The following is a 13321-nucleotide window of genomic DNA, read 5'->3' as shown; positions in this document are numbered from 1 at the left end:
CACAATCAGCAGAGTGAGAGATGGCGGTACAATCCAAAGAGCATTTATTCCAAGCAAAGCAAATGGTCCATAACATAATCCACAAAACAGAGGGTAAAATTGTCCAGTAGTAGCATAAATGTCCCCATCTCTCTGAGAAGTCCCCGCTTCTCCTAGAGGATCAATCCTTCTTCCTTCAAGTTCTCAAACAGACTGCCTATGCCCCAGGTAAGCAAAAATTTTACAGTAGGTGGACTCTAGACCCACCTCCTCCCACACACGAGGACGAAAGCGCCTCAAGAGGCTATAACCTTGCACTATTACTTAGAAACAATAGAAATGTACACAGAAGCAGTACAAATGATGGACAGTGAACCAGGCTAAAATAGGAATCTGTACAGCAAGATACACCTCCCCCCATATCCCACCATCACAGAGTCCATCCACAATTCCTGCTTGGTGGGGAATTTCAACCCCAAAAAGCTGAGTCTCAGAACAGCTTGCTGTTATTTATCCGTGGCTGTGCTGAGTTGAGGTTGGTCATACAGGTATTACGCTGACCAGATGAGGAGGAGGTGGTTGATGAAGCAGACTAGTAGTAGGAGGAAACATGGATGGAAAAATGTGTACCAATCCTCGGTGGTGTTAGGTCATACACTAAAACTGTTTCCATCTCTGCTTTCATATTTCACCATCACAGCTAAGATTGGATGGGTACCCTCACAGAACAATATTTTTTAAAAAAGGCCCTGAGAGAGCATGTTTTCCAAGTTCCCTCTACAGAGCCCAATTTTCAGCTCCTGATTAGGGCTGAGCGGATCCGAACTGTAAAAGGCCAGATCCGAGCGGTTTCAAAGATGCCCAGGTGCCGGACCCGGATCAAGGATTCGTCACTGGGGAAAATAATTGAAAAATAAAGAAACAGAAAAAAAACAGCGTTTCATATTTACGAGACTCGATGTCATGGCGGCACACTGCTTCCGGGTCACGCATTCACTTCCTGTACTGTGCATCTTATACACACAGCTTTCTGTGTTTTCCCCACCCACCGGCTGTCCTCTCGTCTGTGATTGGTTCCAGACAGACATGCCCCCAGTGTGAAAGTATCTGCCTGCCGTGCAGTCATCGCAGCTCAGTCATAATATCCACAGCCAGTAGTCATGCTCTATGGCCGCTGGCTGTGTTATGTAGCAGAGCTGAAGCAGCGTGGGACCTTGTGTGGATTACACTGGACCTGCAAGGTGTTGGGGACTAATAAACAGGTGAAGGAGGGTGTGTGTTTTGTACTTTATTCCAAATAAATGATTTTTCTCTTTGTCTGTGTTTATTTACTTTCATGTACAGGTTAGTGTGATGCAGGTATCTCATAGATGCCTGTGCTATCACTAACCTAGGGTTTAGTAGCAGCTGTGTGCTGCTATTAACCCCTTATTATCCTGATTGCCACCGCACCAGAGCAATTGAGAAGAGTCGGTAAAGTACTGGGATTGCCCCATCTAATAAGTGCGGCAATACCGGGCGTCTGCGGGCTGAGAATACCAGCCCCCATCCGGCTTTATCTTGGCTGGGGATGAAAATTAGGGGAGACCACATGTCATTTTTTTTTTTTTTTTTTTACATAGTTACAAATAACAATAAAAAAGCCACAGCACACTTCTGACAGGAACGTGCGTGTGTTTATGAAACACATGCACGTTCACCATACTGACCCGCAGACACTTGCACTGCTTTCCCCACCCACAGGCTGTCCTGCCACCTGTGATTGGTTGCAGTCAGCTGACACACTGCCACTCAGGGTGGGGGTGCATCTAACTGCAACCAATTACACATGACATTGGGCAGGCCAAACAATGAATATTGAATTGTCGGCTCCAGAAGGAAAAAGTGTGACCGGGAAAGAGTTTGCTGCCATGTTACAGCCTCGGGTGAGTACACTGTGCGTGCTTCTACATCCCAATCCCTTCCACAAACATTTTTAATCTCTGGATTCTGGTCCCCATAGACTTATATGGGCACCGGAATCCGGAGTGGATGCAGATTTGTTTTTCAATCCAACAGTTTTCCGCCGGTCCCGGATTTTGGTGGGTTCGATCAACTCTGCTCTGATGCTTATAGTACAGCTCTTCCAGTTAAAATTGTAGTTTTATTTGTGATCTAGCTGGCTGTCCACCAGCTAGACTTGCTACTGCCATTCTCAGCCATTTAGACTTGAAGCGGCTCACTCATGCTGCTCAGTGTCTAGATGAGGAAATTAAAGCATTTTTTTCCCCAAAAAATATTGTTCAAATCAGGCAGCTCTGTCTGAAAACAACAGCTTTGAAATATGGAATAAGACTCTTTCCATTTTTAGGTTTGGTAGTACTGTGGCAACTAACAGATTACACTTCCTGTATGCTGCAGTGTTGGACTGCTACGCAAAGCTGCTTGATGCAAAGCAGTATGAGCTTTCAGAAATATTCACCCAGCAAGGCATGCTGTACACACACTGTTTTGTTTTTTTAGACTTGAAGCCGCTCACCCGTGCTGCTAAGTATCTGTCCCGAAAATAGACATGAGTGAACCTTTCAAAGTTTGGTTAGCCAAGCCTTAATGAACAAATACTATCTTCCCCAAACTGTTCGCCGAACTGAAATGCCAAACTTATTGGAGCCCCACTGGATTAAATTGGAGACCAAACCTAAGGCATAGAAAACACCTTTGGGGGGTTGAAAAGCTTCAAATACAGCAAAAATACATTTTACAGTGCAGTCCCACTGTTTTGACATAGCCTTTAGCTTCCTAGACTATTGAAATAAGAAATATTGAGGTGGATGAGAGACAGATGTAGGGCTGATGCCCCCCTACACAACTTGAAGACCCATCTTGGTGTCTTGATATTAAAAAACTTTTCAGGTAAACAGCAGGAAATTGCCATCAATTGCCCCCTCCCCCATTTTGCCATAGTGTTTTTGCACAGAAGGGAGGTATAGTCCATGCAACACACAGGATGTGACCTAGCATTTCCATTTTAAAAATCAAGAGGTGGATGAGTGACAGGCCACTTGTTTCCACATCCATGCCAGTACAGGCAAGACACAGCTTGGGGACCCATCTTGGGGTCTTGATATTGAAAAGTATTTTGGGCAGACAGCAGGACAGTGACATCTATTGCCTCACACACACCATTTCCCCATAGTGTCTTTGCACAGCAGGGATGTATGGTCCATGCAACACACAGGATGTGCCCTGGCATTTCTATTTTAAAAATCAAGAGGTGGATGAGTGACAGGATTAAGCCACTTGCTCCCATACCCCTACCAATACAGGCACGACACAACTTGGAGACACCTCTTGGACTCTTTTTATTTAAAAGCAGTTCAGGCAGACAGCAGGACAGTGGCATCAATTGTCCCCTCCCCATTTCCCTATACTGTTTTTGCACAGCAGTGAGGTATGGTCCACGCAACACACAGGATGGGGCCTGGCATTTCAATTTTAAAAATCAAGAGGTGTATGAGTGACAAGATTAGGCCTTTTGCTCCCACGACCCTGCCAGTACAGGCAAGACACATTTTGGAGACCCATCTTGGAAGCTTGAGCTTTATAAACATTTTGTGCAGACAACAGGACAGTGGCATCAATTGCCTCCCCCCATTTCTCCATAGTCTTTGCACAGCAGTGAGGTATTCTCCATGCAACATACAGGATGTGGCCTCAGTGTCTCACATGGGTCAAAAAAAAATTCATGGTCACTTCCATAACAGCCGATGGGCTCTCACTCTCCCTGACTGTAGTGGATAAACAAGTGGAGGTTCTGCATGAGAATAGTTTGATGGTGACGCAGGAGGAGTAAGAAGCAGCAAACGTGATTGATTTATCTGTCTGTGGTTGGGTATGCCCAGTAGTCCGCATTTTAGCACAGTAAAAAAAAGTGCCAAGACCTATTCAGCTAGTTCCCTAGCAAATTTAGAGCAGGCACTACTAACTAACAATACCTATAAATGTATTTCACTGCTTAATTTGGAGTAAGCAGTAATAAGTAGCAATATCTATTTATATTGTTTACTGGCAATTCTTTAGCAGGCTCTCACAAGTGGCAATGCCTATTTTTATCATTAAATGCTGATTTGTGGCAAACACCTTTCCCTACATTGCACATCCCTATTCTACACTAGTGCTCTCCTATCTATCTCAACTACCTATCATTAAACACCTAGCTAAGCAGCACTAGCGGCAGCAGCACCTTCCTTAATATTTAACATTCACAAAATGGCACCCACGCCGCATGTCCTCATTTTTTATGCAGAAAGAGATGTGACTTAGGCAGCCAATGACACAAGCCCTTGTTTCAGAACCTTGTGGATGTTTGCTGCACCGTGATTGTCTGCAGGAGCATCCGCAAATAAAGTTATTCAGTCATTAACACCCCCTCCACTCAATAAATACATCTCCCTGTTGGGGGTGTGGCCTAGCGCGGTATGTGAGTGGACACAGATCCTATAGCTCCAAGCATCTAGAAAATCCCTAGGGAAGAAACCCGTGCAACCAACCAAGAAGGCACAGACCCCCCTGACCTGCTTACTGTGCTTACCGCTGCAGATATGACATAGAGGGGGGCGAAAAAGCCGGAGGAAGATGTGGAGCAGCAGAATCAAGATGGCGCAATGGGTAGCATGAAGCAGAGGAGAAATGGCGATGCAGACTCAGAGGAGATCCGGAGGCAGGCTACAAGATGGTTAGAACGCTTTGCCAGGCAGGAGAGCGGTGGCCATTACGGGGAGGTGGGAGGAGGCAAGCTGGAGGTGAATCCGGGGCATGGAGGCAGCATGGCGCTGAGTGAAGAAGGAGGGAAGGGTGATAGCAGTGAGGGAGCTGCTGGAGCCCAAGCCTACACAGGAGGAACAGATCCCAGATCCCAGGCAGCACAGCCATGGGAGCTGATAGACACACAGAGTATCCTTGAAGAGCCCACATTGAGAGACATCCTTAAAGCAGTAATGCAGTCAGAACGTCTATTATTTAGGTGACCCAGCAGTTAGGGAGCCTAAAAGAAGATATGACTACCATGCGGCACAAGCTTCATTAAGTGAAGGAAAGAACAGGAGAAGTTGAGCAAAGAGTCAGTATCATGGAGGACCGCATGGCAGGATCTGACAGGGATGGACAGCGTGTAGCACAGCAAATAGCAGTACTCCTGGCAAAAATGGACGACCTGGAAAATAGATCGAGATGTAATATCCTGTGATTAATTGGCATCCCAGAGAAAGTGGAAGGTTCATCTCCAACTGAATTCTTTGAACAATGGCTAAAAAGTAAAATTGGATCTGAGCATCTCCCTCCTCTGTATGTGGTGGGAAGAACCCATAGGGTTCCCACCCGCCACCTGTCTCCTGGACACTCGCCATGACCTGTCCTGGCCAAAATAATGCACTACAGGGACAGGGATAATATCCTTAAGCATGCCAGAGGACAATCGGACCTGACCATTAATGGCTCCAAGATATCCATTTTTCTGGACTACTCCATAAAAGTGCGAACGCAAAGAGCTAAGTTTATTGACATCAAGAGAAGGCTGAGACAGCTAAAACTGGTATATTCCATGATGTACCCGGCAAAGCTTAGAGTGGTGGTGGGAGCGACAGTGCACTTTTTCCTGGATCTTAAAGAAGCATTAAGACGGCTGTATGGAAACGAACAACGTCTGCGGCGAGAAGGCTGTGATGGGGAAGCTGGAGACTGACTTTTGGGGACACCCTACCTCCCATCTTCTACAGTGGTGTAAAGGAAAAATCTTATGTTGAGGTTGCTGGGGAAGAGTTCCTGTTTGAATTTCTTTTCCCCTCCCTTTTTTTTTACACCAGCAGTTTAAATCTAAATTTAATGGACTCCAGAGGAAAAGGGTCTGCAAACACCGAGGATGGGAGGAAATTGAATCCTGGCTCTGGAAAGGGACTTTCTAACTTACACTGGACTCGCAATGCATAATCATGAGTTTTTTGGGGTTTTTTTTCTTTCCCCTTACTTAAAAGGGGTATTGCGAAAATATGGCAGGACTGCAGTACAGATCAGATGGACAGCCGGATACCGTGCAAGACAAACAGGCGGGGTTCAACCCCCTTCTAGAGGCCCTGGTTCTGGTTTTATTGATGGTTGATTGGGCCCTGTCCATGGTAGAAGAGAAAAAATGTCAAAAGATGGACAACGTATCTGGCGGAATAGCCAAGGCAAAAATATGCCCTCCATCTCTGCTGCAAAGGGGACTGGTGGCAACGATGTGTGTTTATTGTTTGGGGTGTGTGTATATTGGGGGGTAGGGGGTGGGTGGGCCGGTTGACAATCTCATTTGGCCTAATAAGGAGCTCTGTGAAGGCTAGAATTTTTTGGCTAATCATATGGTGGGTTGCATTAAGCTAATTAGCTGCAATGTTAGGGGCTTAGCTTCTGTTAAATAAATTCACAAAAATGGTAATATTAAGAAAAGGAGCATGTATAAAATCTATTCTGTTACCAGTACTAGTGCTTCAGGTGATTGTTCCCTTCCAGAAAATGTTCTGCCTTAGCTGTAGTTTGTTAAAAAATTACAATTCTGGCTATACTCACCTTAATAGATTTTGAAAATTGCCCAGCTTCTTCACATTGAACCTCACTGCCAGGGGGAAGTCCACTTTAATCTTCCCAGAAAAATCGGCTTCAGTCACGGGGAGGCATCAGTATGTGTTTATGCAATGCTCTGTGTATTGTGTAATTGCTGTAATTGTGCCTCCTGCATTGACTTACAGTCAGTCAGCGGTAGAGGAGGCTGTTAGACAGTGTGAGGGGCATGGTTACAGCTACGGCTCTCAATACACAGAGCAGCGACCAAAACCCAGATGCTGCCTTTAGTAGTCCCAGTCACTCTGATATTTATTTCCACTTGCTGACCATTCTACCCTCAACTCACTCACCTGATCACCTGACCAGCTGACACTGAGTTAACGTTCATATTTTAGCAGGGGTAAGGGGCTCTATAATTATAATTAGTTGGACATATAGGGTTATCTGCTGCCAAGATCACCAATGCCAAACAGTGCTGTCTGCAGGAGGCTCAGATTCAGCATATTGCAGATCAGATAGACAGATTGCTGAGTGAGGCTGGAGAAAACCCAGCTGTCATGGTGCACATTGATACTAATAAAAAAGTAAGAGGGAGGAAGAAGGCCTTAAAATGATTACAGGGAACTAAGAGAGAAGTTGAAGTCCAGGACCTCCAAGGTGGTGTTTTCAGAAATACTGTCGGTGCCGTGAGTGTCACTAGAAAGACAGCGGGAGCTTAGAAAAATAAATAAATGCCTTAGAAATTGGTGCAGGAAGAAAGGATTTGGGTTCATGGAGAACTGGTACGACTTCTCTGTTGGCTACTGACTCTACAGTAGAGATGGGCTGCACCTCAATGGGGAGATTGCAGCTGTATTGAAGGCTAAAAAAGGTTCAGATGGATGGAGGAGGTTTAAAACTAGTATCAAGTGGAGGGAAGGTAGTTGTTCAAATAAGGAAATATTCAGAGTAGACACAGTCAGTGAAGACAGTAAGGGTCAATGAGGATTTAGGGTGGGAGCTTTTGAGATGCAACGACCAGATAAGTTTCAATGTACTTATCAATAAAACATTTCAAAGGTAAACTGCAAAAACCTGGACATTTAGGAAAGTCGATTTCAACAAATTAAGGGTAGAGCTTAATTGTGTAGAATTGGAACATGTCATGGTAACTGGGGATACCAAATATACATGGGGAATGTTTAAGGATATACTGCTAGAGTCCTGTAGAAAACGTATACACTCTGGTAATAAAATGTGCAGGAATAAAAAGGAGCCACTATGGATAAATAAGATAACACAAAGATAGACAAGACAAAAACAAAAAAGTGTTCAATATGAAGGCCGGGAATACAGAAATAGCATTTCAGAAGTATAAAGATCCAAATAGTAATTATAAAAGCATTATCAGAGTAGCAAAGATAGCTACTTAAACACCTATCGTCAGCAACATTAAAATAAATCCGAAAAATTGTTAAATATACATCAATGCCCCCAAAAAACAATGGATGATATTGGCCCCTTAAAAGATGATAATAAGAGAATGATAAAGGACAAAGAAAAGGATGAGATATTAAACTTGCACTTTTCATCCATGTTCACCGATGAACTGACTGCTCCAGGGATCATTCAACAAGGCAAAAATCAATGTTAACCATCTGATATTCTGATATCACTAGTTTAACACATGAAAAAGTGTTACATCTGAGCAAATTAAACACTGACAAATCTCTCAGGCCACATGGCATTCATCCATGGATGGTGAGGGAATTGAACTCCGTCATTGACAGACAGCAATATTTCATCACAATTTTAATAAGATATTCCAAAATTAAATTCAGTTCAAAGGCGGACAACTAGATTATTACAAAGTATGAAAGGGCTCCCATATGATTAGCTGTTCGAAAAGTTGGACTTGTTTAGCTTAGTAAAAAGACATCTCAGAGGAGATATCATTTATATGTATAAATACAAGTGTGACTGGTACATATCATATTTTTCTTTCCAAATACCATACTAGGGACCAGGGGGAACTCATTATGGGTGGTATAAAAGGTGATCCTGGCAACTAAATAGAAAAGAGTTCTTTATTTTTAGAACAATTAGACTGTGGAATGCCCCACTGCAAGAGGTAGTTGTCATGATTTACTCCTGGCTCAGCTGCAGCTGAGCCTTTTTTTTTAGTTTCACATCTCTGATACAGGTCACATTAGGAGTTAATCATTCCTGCCTCGTTCTGGAGATCAGGCCACTATATTAGGGCACTGCTTCTCTGGAACTATGCCAGTGATATTTCTGGCTCTGCTGTCTTCTGCTTGTTAGTGACCTTTATGTCTGCCCTGCCTTCCATCTTCACCTGACCTGTTGTTGACCTCTGTTCTCTGTTCCTGTCCTGCTAGTGTCTCTCCTGCTGTCTCCCTGTTCGTTCCTCGTCTGCTTACCTTAATTCCGTTCCTGTCCTTTTCCCATTTCTCCCTGATTCTGAGTTCTGATTTCCCAGCTACCGACTGCTTGCTTCCACCTGACTACGTTTATACTTTGCCCCTGTGTATTTACAAGATCTCGTGCTGTGATTCGATGTTCTGACAATTCTACTGCCATCTGGTGGGCTTGACTAGTATTACCTCTGCAAGGGAATACTCTGCTCATATGTTTTCTCCACTCTACCGCCCTCTAGTGATTTACCTGCTAACTACCTTCTCAGGTAGTTTCAGGAATCTTCTCTGTACCACATTACTGTGCTGTACTGCTATAGGACATCTTAGAGTACAGTGTGACAGTAGTAATGCCATTATAACAGCTTTTAAAAAAGGGCTGAATGATTTTCTCAGTAGACATAAGATTTTGGGGTGTAAAAATTTTGTGACAAAAAATGTATAATTTTTGAAAAAAGGTTGAACTTGGTGGACCTAGGTCATTGTATGATAATAACAGAAAGAAGGTATCACCATTTTCACTTGTTTCATGTAATTCTAATATACTATAAAAATATATGTTGTTTGGAACGAAGAAGATATGATCTGTGTACAAAACCAAAAGAATGCATGTATTGGTAATTCAGTTGTTACCAAGGTCTTTAAATGTCTCAATTTTTCTCAGGTCTGAATATAAACTGGGTGTAACCTAGGAATAGTATTTCTAGAAACATCAACAAAAATGAATGGTTTTGCATAACTCTCGTTAGCAATCCAGATGTCATTGAAGCCCATTTTTTGAACTTGGCTGTCTGTCCCTCAGATATGAAATATATTCTATGTGATTATGTAAACTTGAATGCAAAACATGTCTTCTCCAATGACAAATCCTTCCCATTTCATTCTAATGAGTAAATGTTTCAAATTCAGCATTAGTTCCGAGAATGCTCACTCTGTAACCTTTACATTCATTTCTATTTGAAATATGTCTTATCAAGAGCAGTACACCATAGGTAGGCTTTGTAATGTGAATGTAAAGGAAGACCCATTATTCTTAACTAATTAACACCAAAGTGATGCATAGAGCCATATGAACAGTACTGTAAAAGAGGAAGCAAAAACATTTATGTTTCTAATAGTTTCCTTTCAATGACCTTAAATATGTTAATTTGCCTTTGATGAAGTGAGACTGTCAAGCAAAATGGTCAACATCCTCATTATTTATGGGATTGCATTTTTCTTGTAACAATCCTTAATCTAGATGAGGCATAACCTTGTCTACAGCCGTTCTCTGCTTAGTATGTCTAAAATAATGTTGATGCTGTTGTGCTCTGCATGTCATTATAGTTGAGTTTAAGTAGCATCTTACATAGTTGATATTATTTAATAAAAATATAATAAAAATAATAATAATTAATTTGATAATGATAGTTAATTTTGCATTTTATAATGAATAGGGAAAAAACCCAAACACCAGCAATTCGTAATCAAACAGTAAATATCCAAGGTTCTCACGGCTTTACAAGTGTAAAATCAAAATGTATATCGACTCAAATCTAGTCTTTAAGTCTATCTAGTTAGAAAAAAATGAAGATTTTTAGATAGTGAAGAAAGCACACTGCATTGTAATCATGCACAATTAAGCTACATCAGCAACACCCCCCCCCCAAAATAAACCATTTTATTTTGTTCTAATCTTTATTATGTCTAGATTGAATGCACAGTAGTCATCTTTCGATGTGCTTGCATGTGAAATCATTTGTTTTTTGTAACATAGGAAGGTTCAGCTCAAATAAACAATTTCTTCTTTATTTTTTGATAAATTTAAGTACACAGGACATCAAACACTCACAAGAAAATCGCTACAGTAGCATATGAATCATTAGACATACGTACGCATATGCATACGCTACTGTAACGGTTTTCTGGTGTTTGATGTCCCGTGTACTTGAATTTATAAGAAGTGAAGAAGAAATTGTTAATTTGAGCTGTCCCTTCTTATTTTACTCATTCAATAATTGGGCCGTGGCAAGGCCCTTGTCTGGGCTCTGAACAAAAAGTGGGAACCGATAATGATGAGCTGGATTTATTGCTACTACTATATTTGGTTTTAGGTTGGAGGACCTTGGTAGAGCTTTTGGACCCATGCCTAAGACATTCATTCTACAGTTTTACAAATGTTGCAGAATAGAGAAGCTAAACAGAGAATCACAACAGTAACAACTTCCATCTCAGTAACTGGATAAAGCCTTCATTGAATATAGATTTTACTGTAGAATTAAGAATTTTGATAACGACTGATCAATTTTGGCAGATGATGCAAACCTTTCAGATAAGATATATTTCATAATTGCTTATTTTCATGTGTACTATTGATTTATGAAATAAAAATAAATATGACAGTTATTTATGAAGTTATGGAACAGGTCAATCATGGAAAATTTTATAATTTGGAATAGGGGGAGCTGTATAAGTTGCCAACTTTGGGAGGACTGGTCGTTAGCAGATAGACATGGAGACAGGACAACCCCAACACATGTTTTTCACTAGCTTTTTTCCACAACACAAAACATGCATTGGAGTTGGTCTGTCTCCACTCAGGCTTTTTTGATCCCCTACTCCTTATCACCATTTGAGCCACTTGTTTTGTATATATACTTATTAATATATTATTCAATATTTGTTCTATCAGGTGTTTTGACACTTGTCCCTATGTGTACAAGTTATGGTGCAGCAAAATAGCTTTGGGCATTGTTGATTTGTTATGATTTGGGTCAAATCAGGGTGGAAGAATCTTTTTGTTTTACACTCTCTTATCAAATGTTTTTATTTATGTCTCTCCATGAATTAAAAAATGCGTTGAAAAATATAATCATGAAGATATTTCCCTAGAGTGATCTCCTCATTGCTACATGGCAGCATGGGTTCACCCTTTCCTTCTACTCGACATATGCTGATTCATCCTCAAGGGTCTGCAGCGGCCATCATGGTAATCATTTCTGCACATATCTTAGTTGTGACCCTCACAACTACCCTAGGTGAGTGCTTCCTTGTTATATAAACTGGTCCCACCAGGATAAGATACCATCTGCGCCTTTTGTCTTTTGTAGAAAGACTTTTGATGAATTAAAAATGAACTTTTACTTTTATTGGGCATATCCTTCTATTATTTGGAGGTACTTTTGATTTTTGTGACCACTCTGTAAACATTTTGGCCTTATGCAGGTGTTTATTTTTTTTCTTATTTAAAGAATCTCCATGTCTTGTAGCAATTAACCATTTTTTTATGTTTTCTAAAACATAATGAAAAAATATTGATAAAAATCCTGATAATTTGAGAGTACAAGTATATCTTAAGAGCAAAAATATTTTATTTTCAGCTACTTTATTTATTTATTTGTTCTGTATTTTTTCTCTCTCTACATTGCAAATGGTCTACTTGTAAGGTAAGTTACGACTGAACGGCTGAGTCATAGAATGAAGTAAAAAGTGCCAGAGTACGTTTTAAAAGGATTTATGTCTAATTCTTAGAAATTATTTATTCTTTAAAGTATATGGAAAATAAATGGAACCAGGTATATGGAAAATACATGAAACCTAAGAGTGGGACATCTTCTATTATTGAAATGTTAGCGTCAAAGTGAGCCATAAAATGGCTAAGACTGGGAACACATTGTCCCAGCAGAGGAAATGGTTTAGTTTTCCATCATTTAATGAAACATCTTCAATGACTGGGCATGGAACAGTTTATATACAGTATGTGTAAGAGGTCAGAATAAACCTGGTCATTCCTCTTGTGACATAGGACCTAGCCAACTCTCCGAATGCCTGAGGCATAAAGAAGCTGGTCATCCCTCCAGTGATTATAGGCTGGTCACAAGTCTGGATGTGCCCTAGGCATTATATATTAGATTGGAAGCTTCAAGGGGCAGATATTCCCTGGGAATGAATAATTCCGTATACTGATCTGCTTCGCCTGTCACTGCTATATAAAGACATAACAGTCATTTTTCGGTCTCCAAGGCTTTTTATTCTACTTGACAAATTGTTTCTAATTATTACTTAACAAAAAAAAACCTCTCCAGGATTTTATTTTCCATTCAGTGATTCCTCTATAAAAGTAAGTTAATTTTCAGAAAATTTTAAAACTGAAGAAGATGATTGGTCATAAAAAGAATGATTTGCACCACTGATAAGTTAAAGGCAATCATAAATTTAAAGGTCTTATTAAGTGTAATAATTACATATTTATAGCAGACGTTAATAATATTTGCCATCTGTGAAAGGTAAATTTAAACTTCTAGGTAAAGGGTTAATATATGGTAAAATTCTTAAATCATATATTTAATTTCTAGAAAGACTATTTTTTTTCCTGG

General features: G+C 40.8%; 1 long non-coding RNA gene across 1 annotated transcript in view; it reads left to right on the top strand.

The window, feature by feature from the left end:
• LOC142300891 (uncharacterized) overlaps window positions 1-13321 on the top strand; it is a 444271-nt gene that overhangs the window by 409440 nt on the left and 21510 nt on the right. Inside the window, exon 3 of the long non-coding RNA XR_012752680.1 lies at window positions 11826-11983. This is a non-coding gene — a long non-coding RNA (uncharacterized LOC142300891). The remainder of the gene's footprint in view (window positions 1-11825; window positions 11984-13321) is intronic.

Source organism: Anomaloglossus baeobatrachus, chromosome 1 (genome assembly GCF_048569485.1).
Source record: "Anomaloglossus baeobatrachus isolate aAnoBae1 chromosome 1, aAnoBae1.hap1, whole genome shotgun sequence".
Classification (NCBI taxonomy): domain Eukaryota; kingdom Metazoa; phylum Chordata; class Amphibia; order Anura; family Aromobatidae; genus Anomaloglossus; species Anomaloglossus baeobatrachus.
The sequence above is the reverse complement of the archived record's forward strand: the minus strand, read 5'-3'. Positions and strand labels throughout refer to the sequence as shown.